Source organism: Garra rufa, chromosome 10 (assembly GCF_049309525.1).
Source record: "Garra rufa chromosome 10, GarRuf1.0, whole genome shotgun sequence".
Classification (NCBI taxonomy): Eukaryota; Metazoa; Chordata; class Actinopteri; order Cypriniformes; family Cyprinidae; genus Garra; species Garra rufa.
In genome coordinates this window covers 3,559,811-3,575,517 of record NC_133370.1, presented here as the reverse complement: position 1 = coordinate 3,575,517, position 15,707 = coordinate 3,559,811, and the positions used below count along the sequence as shown (strand labels likewise).

The 15,707-nt window shown below is 34.5% G+C and overlaps 1 protein-coding gene across 1 annotated transcript in view; it reads right to left on the bottom strand.

The window, feature by feature from the left end:
• pip5k1cb (phosphatidylinositol-4-phosphate 5-kinase, type I, gamma b) overlaps positions 1-15,707 on the bottom strand; it is an 88,037-nt gene that overhangs the window by 71,336 nt on the left and 994 nt on the right. The gene's annotated exons all lie outside the window — the stretch shown is intronic.

The window sequence follows — 15,707 nt, the reverse complement described above, 5'->3', positions numbered from 1 at the left end:
ATAAATAAATTTAAGTTGAATTACTAAAAACTGAAATAAAAATAAAGCAAAAAATATAAATAAATAAATATGACAAAAACACATACCAAAATGACAAAAATGTTAACTAAAATAAAATCTATTTTTCATTGCCCTAGCAACCACCCAAATATCCTAGTACCATAGCAACCATCCAAAATACCAAAGAAACAACTTAGATATACACTAGCAACCAAATAGAAAACCATTGCAACCCCGTAACAAAGGACTAGTAAAAAACACCCTAACAACTGCATAGTGATGCCCTAGCAACCATCCAAACCCCCTAGCAACCATCCAGAACCCCATAGCAACCACCTACAATAGCTAAAGCAACCAAATAGAAAACCATAGCAACCCCTAAACAAAGCACTGAAAAAACACCCTAACAACTGCATAGTGATGCCCCATGCAACCATCCAAACCCCTTAGCAACACCCTAGCAACCACCCAAAACCCCATAGCGACCACCTACAATACCTATAGCAACCAAATGGAAAACCAAAGCAACCCCTTAAAAAAGCACTGAAACCAAAACACCATAACAACTTCAAAGTGATGCCCTAGCAACCTCCCCAAATGCCCTAGCAACCAACCAAAAACACCATAGAAACCACATAGCTATATACCATAGCAATATAGCTATATACCCCTTAACAAAGCTCTAGCAAAAACACAAAATGTTACAAAATACTGTAACAGTATATAAATAATACTAATACCAGTCATAAGGGTAATTTTTTTAAATTTACTGTATACATCTGTAACAGGACAATTTTTGGCCAAGATTCAACAATTTGAAAATCTACAATCCGAGGGTACAAAAAATTTAAATATTGAGAAAATCACCTTTAAAGTTTTCCAAATTAAGTTCTTAGTGATGCATATTATTAAACAAAAATTAAGTTTTGATATATTTATGGTATGAAATTTACACAATATCTTCATAGAAAAATAATAAATTGGACAAAAATTGATAGTTTTGACCCATACAATGTATTTTTGGCTATAGCTACAAATATATCAGTGCTACTTAAGACTGGTTTTGTGGTCCAGAGTCACATTTCTCATCAAATGATCTAAACTCCTTTAAATAATAGCTTTGTTCTCTTTAGGTCTTCAAAGGAAGTTTTGGAGACAACGTTGATCCTTAAATGACCCATAACTAAGTCTCCTGAGCTCTGAAAGAGCATCATGTGAGCAATAACATCCGGGATCCTGCATGAAGAACATCAGTTAAAGCTTTTTCTCTCTCAGAAGAGTCAGGGTGAAATGAGACCATTATAACTTTGTCAGCTGTATCACTGTCTGTGTTTATGTTCTGATGTGAGTGAGCTGTTCTGGATGAGACGCTGATCTGCGGATGAGGAGATGCTAAATAAAGCTCCGGCCTTCAGCTCCTGTTCTTACGCAACTAGTGTTTACAACCTCAGACACACAGGTTCATGCATTTGACGAGATCAAACAGAGAAATCACAGATATGGCACTGAAGCATAAGGTTTGTAACTTGTCCTGCAGCGTGAACTAAACAGGAAAGGATATATTAAAGATATATTAATACTGTGAATTACACCATAGCAACACCCTAGCAACCACCCAGAACATCATAGAAACACCCTAGCTATGCACTAACAACCAATAGCAATCCCCTAAACAAAGCACTGGGAAAAAAACCCTAACAACTACACTGATGCCTTAATAGCCATCCAAAACACCCTAGCAACCACCCAGAACACCTCAGAAACACTCCCGCTATGCACTAACAACTTAACAGACACCATAGCAACCCCTTAACTACTAACTTACTACCTAAGCACTAGCAAAAACAAGCGCATTGTGATGCCCTAGCAACCATCCAAACACCCTAGCAACCACCCAGAACATCATAGAAACACCCTAGCTATGCACTAACAACCAATAGCAATCCCCTACACAAAGCACTGGGAAAAAAACCTAACAACTACACTGATGCCTTAATAACCATCCAAAACACCCTAGCAACCACCCAGAACACCTCAGAAACACTCCCGCTATGCACTAACAACTTAACAGACACCATAGCAACCCCTTAACTACTAACTTACTACCTAAGCACTAGCAAAAACAAGCGCATTGTGATGCCCTAGCAACCATCCAAACCCCCTAGCAACCACCCAGAACCCCATAGCAACCACCTACAATAGCTATAGCTTAGCAACCACATAGAAAACCAAAGCAACCCCTAAACATGTACTGGAAAAAAACACCGTAACAACTACTTTGTGATGCCTTAGTAACATTCAAAACACCCTACCAACACCATAGCAACCACCAGAACACCACAGAAACACCCTAGCTATGCACTAACAACTAAACAGACCTTATAGCAACCCCTTAACAAAGTACTAGCAAAAACACTCCAACAACCGCATAGTGATGCCCTAGCAACCAAATAGAAAACCATAGCCACCCCTTAACAAAGCACTAACAAACACAACCTAACAGTTGTATAGTGATGCCCTAGCAACCATCTAAATCCGCTAGTAACACCATAGCAACCACCCAGAATACCACAGAAGCCACCTATATATACACTAGCAACCAAATAGAAAAACATAGCAACCCCTTAACAAACCTCTAACAAAACACCATAAGAACTGCAGTGATGCCCTAGCAACCTCCCAAAACACCCTAGCAACCACACAAAATCCCATAGAAACCACCTTGCTATACCCTTGCAACCAAATAGAAAGCCATAGCCACCCCGTAACAAAGCACTAACATAAACAACCTAACAGCTGCATTGTGATGCCCTAGCAACCATCTAAACCCCCTAGCAACCACCTAAAATAACTATATTTTAGAAACCAAATAGAAAACCATTGCAACCCCTAAACAAAGCACTGCAAAAAGCAACCTAAAAACTGCATAGTTTACCCCTAGCAACCTCCCAAAACACCCTAGCAACCACCCAGAACACCATAGAAACCACCTGGCTATACCCTAGCAACCAAATAGAAAACCATAGCAACTCCTTAACAAAGTACTAGCAAAACACCCTAACAATTACAAAAAAAAAATAATGGTCAGTTTATAGATTTGAAGGTCATCTGCATGAAAATATACTGAGATAATGTTGACAATATACTGAACTACTCTTTTTGCTGTATTTTATTTCTTAAATTAAACATTAGAAATTTTAGAGCCATTTCAGAGCATATGTATATATATATATATATATATATATATATATATATATATATATATATATATATATATATATATATATATTTAGGCCACAGGACACATCTTTTGTCTCAGTCAGGTTAGTCTGAACAGATTTCTATTGTCTGCACGTGCTGACTCCTGCTGTTCTGTCCCATATATCTCCTCAAAAACCAGCACATCACAGCTTAGGCGTCTGACCTGCGTGAGCAATCTGAGAAACTATATTTTCAATCAGGTCAGTGAACGACAGAAAAAGCATTTCACGCGTCACTGTACTAACTCAGTCCACTCATCTTCAGTGACAGACCTGCTGATACAAACAACAGCGTTACCGCTCGACTAACCATCATGATGGGACAAGCATCTTAACCATTTATATGCGCCATCTGACAACATCAACGACCTTGTTACTTTAAGATCTCACAACTGATGTACAGATAGACCGAATCACTGCGATACAACAGCAAACTGAGTTGAAATACGTCAAAAAGAAGAGTAAGCAAATACACCCTTATGAAGTCTGATATCATTAATACTGTATCTCAACAGTTTGTCCAAGAAATGTGAAGCAAAGAAATTAATTTCAGAGAAATCTTAATATATAAATATATAGTCAAAACACAATAAGAATATCTATAATTTATATACAGTATTATTTGACATATACAATACCAGTACAGTGTGATTTTTTATGTTTTTTATACACAGCAAAAACAGTAAAATTTTGAAATATTTTTACTATTTAAAATAGCTGTTTGCTATTTGAATATATTTTAAAATGTAATTTATTTCTGTGATTTCAAAGCTGAATTTTCAGCATCATTACTACAGTCTTCAGTGTCTCAAATCCTTCTGATCTGCTCCTCAAAAACATGTATTATTATTATTATTATTATGTTGAAAACAGCTGAGTAGATTTTTTCAGGTTTCTTTGATGAATAGAAAGTTCAGAAAAACAGCATTTATCTGAAATAGAAATCTTTTGTAACATTAGAAATGTTTGTAATCATCACGTTTGATCATTTTAAAGCATGCTTGCTAAATAAAAGCATTAATTTCTTTCATTTCTCTTTCAAAATACAAGTTTTTGAATGGTATAATTACAAAAATAATTACAAAAGCTTTTTTATTTCAGATGAATTCTAATCTTTGGATCTTTCTGTTCCAGAAAATATTTACTCAACCATTCTAAATATTGATAATAAATAATAATAATAATAATAATAATAATAAATGTTTCTAGAGCAGCAAATCAGCATGTTAGAATGATTTCTGAAGGATTGTGTGACACTGAGGACCGAAGTAATAATGCTAAAAAATGCAGCTTTGAAATCACAGAAATAAATTACATTTTAAAATATATTTAAATAGAAAGCAGTTATTTTAAATAGTAAAAATATGTCACAATATCACTGCTTTTGCCGTATTGTAGATCAAATAAATGCAGGATTGGTGAGCAAAAGAGACTTCTTTAAAAACATTAAAAATCCTACTGTCCGAAAACTTTTGACTAGTAGTGTATGTCGAATAATATATACTGTAATGATCTTAAGCTAAAGAACTAAACTAAAATAAAAAAAAACTAAGCTAAAAATATATATTCTTAAATACAGAAATAAAAGTCAAAATCACATAAAATGACTAAATTAAATTTAAATTAAAATAAAATATATAAAAAACATAAAATAATATTAAATATCAAAATATAGTAAATAATAGCAATTAAAGACCAGCCACTGAGCTACACACTTCTCTTCTAAGTCTGACTGTTGCTATCAGTATTTAATATCTAAAGTGTATCTCCTTAAAAATATTGAGAATAAATGAAGCACATATAGAGAAATCTGCCAAAGCTCCTACTTCTCAGAACATCACTCTGCGATAATGGTTTAATCTTAAGAGAAACACTTTAAACAAATCATACCTGAGAGCTCCATTCAGTCTAGTTAGAAAGCAGCGACTACAGTGAGATTCTGCTGCATGTGTGACTCTGTGCTGCAGATAATCATCTAATCTGCTGCATGTTTTCTGATCTCAACAGCTGGAAGAGCATCTTCTGCACTCAACGAGAGTCAGCCATCCGTTACGTAAGCCTTATGTAAAGCAGCGCTCAAGACTGCAGCCTGTGGCGGATGATGATGAGCCACACGAGACGTGACAGAACTCAAAGACTCAAAGACGTTTGTTTGATCCACTGAATCCTGCCGGAGCTCCAGCAAAACCACAATCACACCAATTCCTCCTGCTCTTAGAAAGTCTGTCAAATGCAATGTGATGTGAGCGATTATTATGAACTCAGTCCATCTGATATTATAAATAAAGAGAATTTCTCCGTTTACATGAGCAAACAGTGCAAGCAAAAATCAAAATCATGTTTAATGCACTACAGAGGATTTGCGTTCATTTAATCATTTAAAGTTGTCCAAATGAAGTTCTTAGCAATGCATATTACTAATCAAAAAATAAGTTTTGATATTTATGGTAGGAAATTTATAAAATCTCTTTACTTAATATCCTAATAATTTTTAGCATAAAAGAAATATTGATCATTTTGACCCATACAATGTATGTTTGGCTTTTGCTACAAATATGCCTGAGCTACTTAATACACAAATGAGATCTCCTTTAATCTTAATTGTTTCTCATATGCACCAATGAAATTCATTAGAAAGCAAAAGAGTAAAAAAAAAAAATTAATAAAAAAAAAATAAGATCTTAATGTCTCAAACTGTGCTCAGATCAAGGTTATAACAAATTAACTAAAATTAAAACCATAATAGAGTAAAATCATAAGAATTCACACACAAACACACAGAAACAAAAAAGTATGTGAAATTAAATAATGTTTTTTCTTATATTTTATTTCAGTTTAACTTATTTTATTTCAGCTACTTGCCAATGCAGCATTTCTAAAATAACAAAAAGTAAAATGTGAAAACAAGAAAATGAATAAAATATATTTTACATATTAAAAAAAGAACAAAAACTAATAGGAATGACAAAAAAAATTAAAAATTAAAAAGAAAACTAAAAATAAATAAATAAAACTAATTAAAAGTATTAATAAAACAAACTTACTATTGTAGTATTTGGGTCACAGATGCATAAAAACAATGTGTAATACTGCTTTAAAATAGTGTTTTTTAAATAAAATTTAATTTTAATAGTAGACACTTTGCTTACATTTAACATGCTTTCTGTGGACATAAAATCACTTTTGTAAATTTATTTGTAAACATCTTTGTCCCATTTATTAATATTTTAAATTAGCATTCATTTTTTAAACATTTTTATAAAGCCTTAATTTTAGTTTCGGTAATTTTTGTTCTTTAACATAAACTTGTTTCATTTTAGTCAGGTGCCAAGGCAGCATTTCAAATTCCTGATTAAGTTTTCTGTCAAAAACGTATTATTTATTTAATCTTTATTTAAATTAACATTTTTAAAAAATAGTTTTTGTTTTAGTTAAAGGGGTCATCGGATGCCGATTTCTCACAAGTTCAAATGATTCTTTAGGGACTTAATGAAAAGTCTATAATATACTTTGGTTAAAAATGCTCAAAACAGTAGTAGTGTAAAAAAAACACTCTTTTACCTTGTCAAAATCAGCTCTGCAAAACATCAACTCATTTTATTGCATGGTCCTTTAAATGCAAATGAGCTCTGCTTGCCCCGCCCCTCTCTGCTGAGGGATTATGAGCCGTAATGTTTACTTTAATCACATTTAGCTGCGAAACTTGCCAAAACGCACATCATTAAGAAAGGCCGTTTGCAAAAATGCATAAAAACCCCTTCTTCTCACTTCTGCTGTGGGTGAAGCTGCATCAGGTACAATTCGTACAAACATAGACGCATATAGATCGGGATTGGCCCTTTCCTTTTAAAAAACGAAAGAAACGTTATCCTCTGTATCTTCAGCGGCTCAGATGTCGGTAGTAAATGACGACTGCTATGTTCATTATTACATCCATCAACAGAACACCTCAATCGCTCAATTAGAGTCTTCTGAGTCACTCAATGGCCATCAGAGTTGGACTGTTTGAGCTCGGTGAGGGCGGGGCTAAGGTAAGGCGCTCACGTCAATCAACTATTGTGGGAGGGGCCTCTGTCTGTGTGTCATCAGAATGACCTGATTTTAAAAGGGAAATTACTTTTAAAGATTAAAAAAATACCACTGGGTGGATTTTTATCATTGTAGGGTGGTTGTGTACACAAACTACCAACACACATTAATGTTCAAACAACATTAAAGTTAGATTTGCATCCGATGACCTCTCTAACAATGGCACTGTTTTGAGTCATAAATTCAGCACATGCATTAGAGATAGATTATTAATGTCAGCGATGATTACTAATGTGCTCATCATGTTCAGGTCATGTGAGATGCTCCAGCATGTTTTTGATTGTGTAAGATCAGAACATGAGCTTCATGTTTCATGTTGCCATGGTGTTGACGACGGCGGCTCATGTGTCAGTGCGCTTATATAGAAAGACACTTCATGTGTGTTTACCTACTGCTACCATGCTGGTGTGCTGCTTTACGCTTGATAGGCTTTTCAATGGTTTCTAAGGTGCTCTAGCTGGTTGCTAAGTACTAGATACAGTAGTTGCTAGGGTGGTTTGATATTTACACTACTATTTTTTTGTAGTTTGTGATCAGTACTCTTTTTCTCATAAAACCGCCATTTATTTGATTAAAAATATAATAAAAAATTGTAAAATTATGAAATAATATTACAATTTAAAATAACAGTTTTCTGTGTGAATATAATAAAAAATGTAATATATTTCTGTGATCAAAGCTGAATTTTCAGCATCATTACTCCAGTCTTCAGTGTCACATGATCCTGCAGAAATCATTCTAATATTCTGATTTGCTGCTCAAGAAACATTTCTGATTATTATTAATATTGAAAACACTTGTGCTGCCCAATATGTTTGTTGAAACTGTAATACTTTTTTGTTTTGTTTTTTAGGATTCACAGATTAACAAAAAGTTCAAAAGAACAGCATTTATTTGAAATATTTATCTTAAATGTGTTTTAATGTGTGTAAATGTGAACATTATGAATGTGTTTTCTGGCTCTTTTGAGCAATTTAATGCACTCTTGATGAATAAAAGTAACAATTTCTTTAAATTTGCAAACCCTCTTTAATGCATTGATTCTTAAAATAAATAAAGTAAAGATTCTTACAATAAAAAATGTTATTGTAATTTAAAATAGCAGTTTTCTATGTGAAAATGTAATATATTCCTGTGATCAAATCTGTATTTTCAGCATCATTACTCCAGTCTTCAGTGTCACATGATCCTTCAGAAATCATTCTAATATTCTGATTTGCTGCTCAAGAAACATTTCTGATTATTATTAATATTGAAAACACTTGTGCTGCCCAATATGTTTGTTGAAACTGTGATACTTTTTTTAGGATCCACAGATTAACAAAATGTTCAAAAGAACAGCATTTTTTTTAAATAGAAATCTTAAATGCATTTTAATGTATTTAAATGTGAAATCTTTCGTAACATTATGAATGTGTTTTCTGGCTCTTTTGAGCAAATTAATCAGGCCTTGATGAATAAAAGTATCAATTTCTTTAAAAGGTGATTGTCTCAATATTTAGATTTTTTCCTGCACCCTCAGATTCCAGATTTTCAAAAAGTTGTCAAAATATTTTAAATATTGTCCTATCCTAACACAACAATGGAGAGCTGTATAAATCTCAGTTTCAAAAAAATGGACCCTTATGACTGGTTTTGTGGTCCAGGGTCACAATTATGTTTTTCTTTTTTACAAGAGTTTTGTAGGGCACTGTAGAATAAAGCTCAGTGTGCTGCTGAACTCATGTTCTCTGTTTGTAAACACACTTAACGCATAATCTGGTGAGATATTAAATATCCTTTCTCTAAACAAGAAATACAGTGTTCAAACTCAAGTCCACATGTATTAGAGGTCAGGTTGTATACAGCTGTGCTCGATGACATCTCATTTACTTACTATTAAGTGTCTGAAACTAAAGTCTTGTATCTTTTAAATATTTGATGACATGAAACTCTGTCAAATCCACATGGTCATTTCTTTCTCAGAAGAATTCACCAAAGTCTACAGTCTAAAGTCAAAGACCTCTGTACGAACGCAAACATTTCTCATTACTCTATACCTTATAGTATAACAACTGAGAAAGTTTACCCAAACTGAGTTTTTAAAAATCAACCTCTAAGGCACACAACTTCCCTCAGAGAAGAAAATGTCTTTAAAAGCGCTGGGAAAGACTGATAATGAGAACATACGATTTGAACGTCTACAGGATTCCAAATGAAATCAATCATAATTTAGAACTGATTCTGAAAGATCCGAATCTAGTCAAATCCTACAAAATAATTTTTAATAAAAAAATCAGATTATAAAAATTCAATTAGTCGGCGCTGATAGCCTTGCAGACATATAGCGCCATTGCACTCTGGGCGTCCCGTGTTCGAATCCCGACTCGAGGACCTTTCCCGATCCCGCCCCTTATCTCTCTCCCAATTCGCTTCCTGTTATATTTGATCTGTCCTATCAAAAAAAAAAAAAAAAAAAAATCTATTAAATCTGTTATTAATGCACTGAATTAAATTTTAGTGGGTGTCTATTGTAAATTTGGAAAAAAATTTATGATTTTTTTTTTGCTCAGAAAAACAAAAATGCAATTAAATTAAACTTTAAATTCAAAATTTGAGTTTTTTTGAGAATTGTTTTTTTGAAAAACAACAATTTAAAGCAGTGTTACACACTGTTTTTATGCTTAAACCCTTTTTTGTCTTTGACCCAAATACTGCAATAATTTGTTTGTTTTATTAATACTATTAGGTTTTTTTTTGTCATTCCTATTAGTTTTGTTCTTTTTTTAAATATTTAAAAAAAAAATTTTTTTTTGTTTTCAATTTCATTTTTAGTTATGTTAGAAATGCTGCATTGGCAAGTAGCTGAAATAAAATAAATTACATAAGTGTTAATATAATTAAATAAGTGTTATAATAAGTATTTATCATAAAACACAGATTTTTTTTTTTAAATAATTACACATTTCTTGTAGCAATATTATTGTTGACATTTTGAATACAAATTAAAAGGTTAAAATTGTATGAATTCAGTTTACAAAACATGATTTTTGATAATTAAAATTCAATTAATTCTGGACTTTAGAATGGGTTCAGAAAAAAAAAAATGGAAAACAGAGATTTTATATTTGTTAATCTAGACTGTTACTCATTTACATTAGCCATCAGGATGAAAGACAGAACTCCCTTTACATGTTGGCTGCCAATCTACAGCTCACAGTTCCTGGAGGGTTTATTAATGGTCCACACATGGTGAAAACTAGCTTTATGATTAACTCATAGACACATCTGAGCAACTGACTAAACTGCATTCCTTCTAAAAACAAACCCCTGACTTTTGGACTGAACTCCAGTTTTTAATTCAGTCTTGCAGTTTGTTTAATGAAGCGTAGCTAAAGCTAAAGATCTTAGAATAACCTTCACATAAGTCAACTAAACTCAACTGGGCTATGCGGTTGTTCTTAAGTTTCCTAACCGTGTGGAGTGGATGTGGACGGGCCCTGCAGCATGAATGTGTTTGCATGTAAATCTAAGATACAGGTACGAACACGTCTGTCTGCCAGAAACTTGCACGCTCAGCACAGAGACTGACACACATAGTTCAGGTTACCTATTGAGTCTCGACAACAGCCGACAGCCTCCATTCTCAAAACAAGCTGCACACAACAACAAGCCATTCCCTTCAGTTGTCCTCCTTTAGACCTCAACTAGTGGGTCACGACTCAAAAACTGATCACAGGTCTGTTCTGAAGGCAAAAGACAATGCTGAAGATGGTACAAATCCTATAATCGTGCGTATAAATAATACAAAGTAAATGAATACATCACGTAAATCAAAAATGTAAAATTTATGTACAAAATGTAATTTAATCTAATTACAAGTACTTTTTGTAATCTGATTACATAAGACAATAATTAATGCAATTAAATTAACTTTGATAATGCATTATACAGTTGAGCCCAAAATTATTCATACCCCTGGCAAATTCGACTTAAAGTTGCTTTTATTCAACCAGCAAGTTTTTTTTTTTGCCTGGAAATGACACAGGCTTCTCCCAAAAGATAATAAGACGATGTACAAGAGGCATCATTGTGGAAAAAAAAATATTTCTCATCTTTTATTTACATTTGAACAAAAAATGACATGTCCAAAATTATTCATACCCTTTGCAAACTGTCACAGTCTATGGGAAAATCCAAAGTTCTATACCATTCCAAACAGTCCAAGCTGTTCTAAAGCATCCTAATGACCCTGATTCATTGGGAACAGCTGTTTTAATCAACTCAACAGGTGAAAAACAGAAGCTCTCTGCTGTTGGTTTGTGGACAGTCATGGATAAGACAAAGGAGCTCACTGAGGACCTGCGGCTGTGCATTGTGGCTGCTCACAAGTCAGGAAAGGGCTATAAGGCTATAAGACCATATCTAAATGTGTTGAAGTTCCAGTGGCTACAGTGCAAAGTATTATTAAAAAATACAAGACGTTCCGCACTGTGAAAAATCCCAGATGACGTGGACAGAAGCCAAAGTTGACACCTGTGCTGGCCAGGAGGATAGTGAGAGAGGTAAAGGATCACCACCAAGGCCATCCTGATGAATCTGGGCTCTGCTGGTGGCAACATCTCAAGGCAGACAGTCCAACAGACACTGAACACCACTGGGTTCCGTGGATGCAGACCAAAGAGGACACCACATCTCCAGATAAGGCACACAAAAGCCCACTTGGCCTTTGCAAATGCTCTTCTGGACAAAGAAGAAGACTTCTGGTCTTCTGTTTTATGGTCAGATGAAGCAAAAATTGAATTGTTTGGCCTTCATTTGGCGTAAAAACGGAGAAGTCTTTAACCCTAAGAACACCATCTCCACTGTCAAACATGGTGGAGGGAGCCTAATGTTTTGGGGGTGTTTTTCAGCCGGTGGACCAGGGAACCTAATCACAGTAAAGAGCACCATGAAAAAGGAGCAATACATCAGAATTGTCAACAACAACTACATCAGGCAGTCTGCAGAGAAACTTGGCCTTGGGCACCAGTGGACATTTCAGCACGACAACGACCCAAAACACACAGCAAAAGTGGTGAAGAAATGGTTAGCAGACAAAAACATTAACGTTTTGCAGTGGCCCAGCCAGAGTCCTGACTTAAATCCAATTGAGAATCTGTGGAGGAGCTAAAGATCAGGGTGATGGCAAGGAGACCCTCCAACCTGAAAGAGTTGGAGCTCATCGCTAAAGATGAATGGGCAATAATACCAGTGGAGACATGCAAAAAGCTGGTCAGCAATTATATATATAAAAACGATTCAATTTGCCAGCTTCTTCTTTTTTCTTTTATCTTCAGCTTAGATCGGCCCTCAAAGCATATGGCGTACCTTGGCAACAACCTTTAATTGTACATCCTTTGTATAAACTATTCATTGCTCAAAGAAATAATAGCGGTTTAGTGTCTACATTATATACTTTTATTTTGGAAGCTTCTTATGCTAATCTGCCACTAGAAAGACTGTGGAGACATGATTGCCCCAACTTAGATTTAGATTTCAATTGGGAGGATGTTTGGGTAAATATAAAGGAGGCTTCTCGTAATCCTGACCACCAACAGATACATTTTAATTTTGTACATCGAACGTATTTAACTCCCCGTAAACTTCATCTAATGAAGAGGTTAACTGACCCAAACTGCACCTTGTGCACTTTGAAGGTTCCAGGTACTTTTCTACACATGATGTGGGAGTGTCCACCTGTTGCTCAATTTTGGTCTAGGGTTGCATCAAGAATGTCTGATCTGGTTTCCACAACTGTACCTGTAACTGTCCCAGTTTTATTATTGAATAAATTAACAATATTGAATATTAACAATCAGAACAAGCGCATATTACTAGCTGGCCTCACAGCTGCCAAAAAGATGATTGCATTAAGATGGAAACCCCCTCATTCTCTTTCTGTGAAATGCTGGATTCTTACATTTTTGGATGTCATTTTTTTAGAACTGTCTACTGCTCGAGTAAATGGTGCAAATGAAAAGACCCTTTGTAGTTGGCACACTGTTGCGGAGTCACTGAAAACCTGGTTGAGATGATCTCTTCTCTTTACCTGTATTTTAAATTGGTTTAGTGGGAGTTCCTGAATATGAGCAAATCCCCTTAAGTGTATGTATGTGGGTACCCCCCCCCCTTTATTTTATTATTATTATTATTATTATTTTTATTTTTTTCCCCTTTTAATTTACTTGTTTTCTATTAATACAGGGTTGTCTATATGTATTTGATATACATGTATATGGATCATTCCTCTTGGCTGTTTGAAATGCTTTGTGATATTTTGTTGTTTTCCTTAATAAATATTTGATAACAAAAAAAAAAGCAATTATATATATACAGTTTGATTGCTGTAATAGCCAATAAAGGCTTTTCTATTGATTATTGAGAAGGGTATGAATAATTTTGGACATGCTTTTTTGAACTTAAACTTTTTGATGGCTCTTGTACATCGTCTTATTATCTTTTGGGAGAAGCCTGTGTCATTTCCAGTCAAAAGAAAACCTGCTGGTTGAATAAAAGTAACTTTACATCAGAATTTGCCAGGGGTATGAATAATTTCGGGCTCGACAGTATATGTAAAAGTGAAGTGCCTGAAGTGAAGTGTTAGACATTTAAATCAGCTCTTAAAGGGAGAACAAAATGTAGAAATGCTCAAATGTGACCAGTCTTAAGCAGCACGGGTATATTTGTAGCAATAGCCGAGAATACATCGCATGGGTCAAAATGATTGACTTTTCTTTTATGCCAAAAATCATGTCCTACTGCAAATATATCAAGACTTAATTTTTCATTTGTAATACGCATTGCTAAAAACTTCATTTGAACAACTTCAAAGGTGATTTAGTCAATATTTACATTTTTTTGCACCATCAGATTCAAATTTACAAATAGTGTTATCTTGGCTAAATACAATGCATCAAGTTATTTATTCAGCTTTCAGATAATGGATTCATCTCAATTTCAAAACATTGACCCTTATGACATTTATTGCATAAAACAAACAGTTTGGTTCTATATTGGGTCACTAATCTACAATGCGACATTATCAACCAGACAACTATTAAGAATAAGAATTACAATAATTATAATAATCTGGAACATGTTCAGCAACACATATTTGATGTGCTTCTTTCCGTAACGCATCCCAAAACGCCCATTTCCTTCCTGTGATCCTCTGATATGCTTCTATGGAGCTCTAAATGCATTTATTTCTGCAAATCTGACTGTGATCTCAGCCAGAACGGCACGAGGCCAGTCTGGTCTATTTTTCAGGATGAGATCTGATCTGAGAGCAGGTTTAATGTGGGTGGATCAGTGAGCGCCGGTTCTAACATTACTCCAAACCACTTGCAGCGCTTCCACATGAAACACGCGACAACATGCAAAAGAGCACTTGGGATCATTTAAGAGCAATGAAATTAAACAGAGAGCTAATGGAAACTATTACTGAAGTCTACTGCTTCTTTTGGGAAAAAGACGTCTAATCTCATTTATGTCTACATCAGACTTTCAGATTGGCTTGATTATCAACCCTGAGGATTTTATACATTCCATACATTACACTTTCAATAGATGAAGGACTTTTTGTGTTTCATTTAAGTAGAAACATCTCATCTGAATGAGTCAACTCTACAGTAATAATGAACATCAACAGACAGAAGGAAAATCATGTGACGGCTGCACACACACACACACACACACACACACACACACACACACACACACACACACACACGCTCTGAATCCGTGATGAACGGGAATGCTGAGTGTGGAAAACCACGGCTAAAAAACAGGATTAGCGGCAGAGCAAAGCCTTAAAATCAAGTCCACAGGACCTGAGAGAGACCCACTGTTTGTGTGTCCTCAACAGGATATTCTACAGGAACAGCTGTCAACACAAGGCAAACTCTCTCTGAGCATTATTACTCTGAGTGACTTTGAGTTTGCATTTGAAGGACACACTCATACTGATGTTCAACCCAACGTCACATGATGTTAACACACATAACATGCTCCAGAATCTGGCAAAAGTAATGTGGCATAGCTCAAAACATTCATAACTTGTGGTATTTAAATGGTTCTATATAATAAAGAGTATCATGGTATTGTTATGATGTATATCAAAAACATGGTAGAACATGATACTGTATCAGTATATAATTTGTACGTAAATACTTAAATATTTTGTCTTTCACAGATTGTGTACATATGTTAATTGTTTAGTTGTATCACTATGTATTATACACACACACACACACACACACACACACACACACACACACACACACACGTGACAGAAAATAAGTGTATTTTGTCATTTATATATATATTATATACATT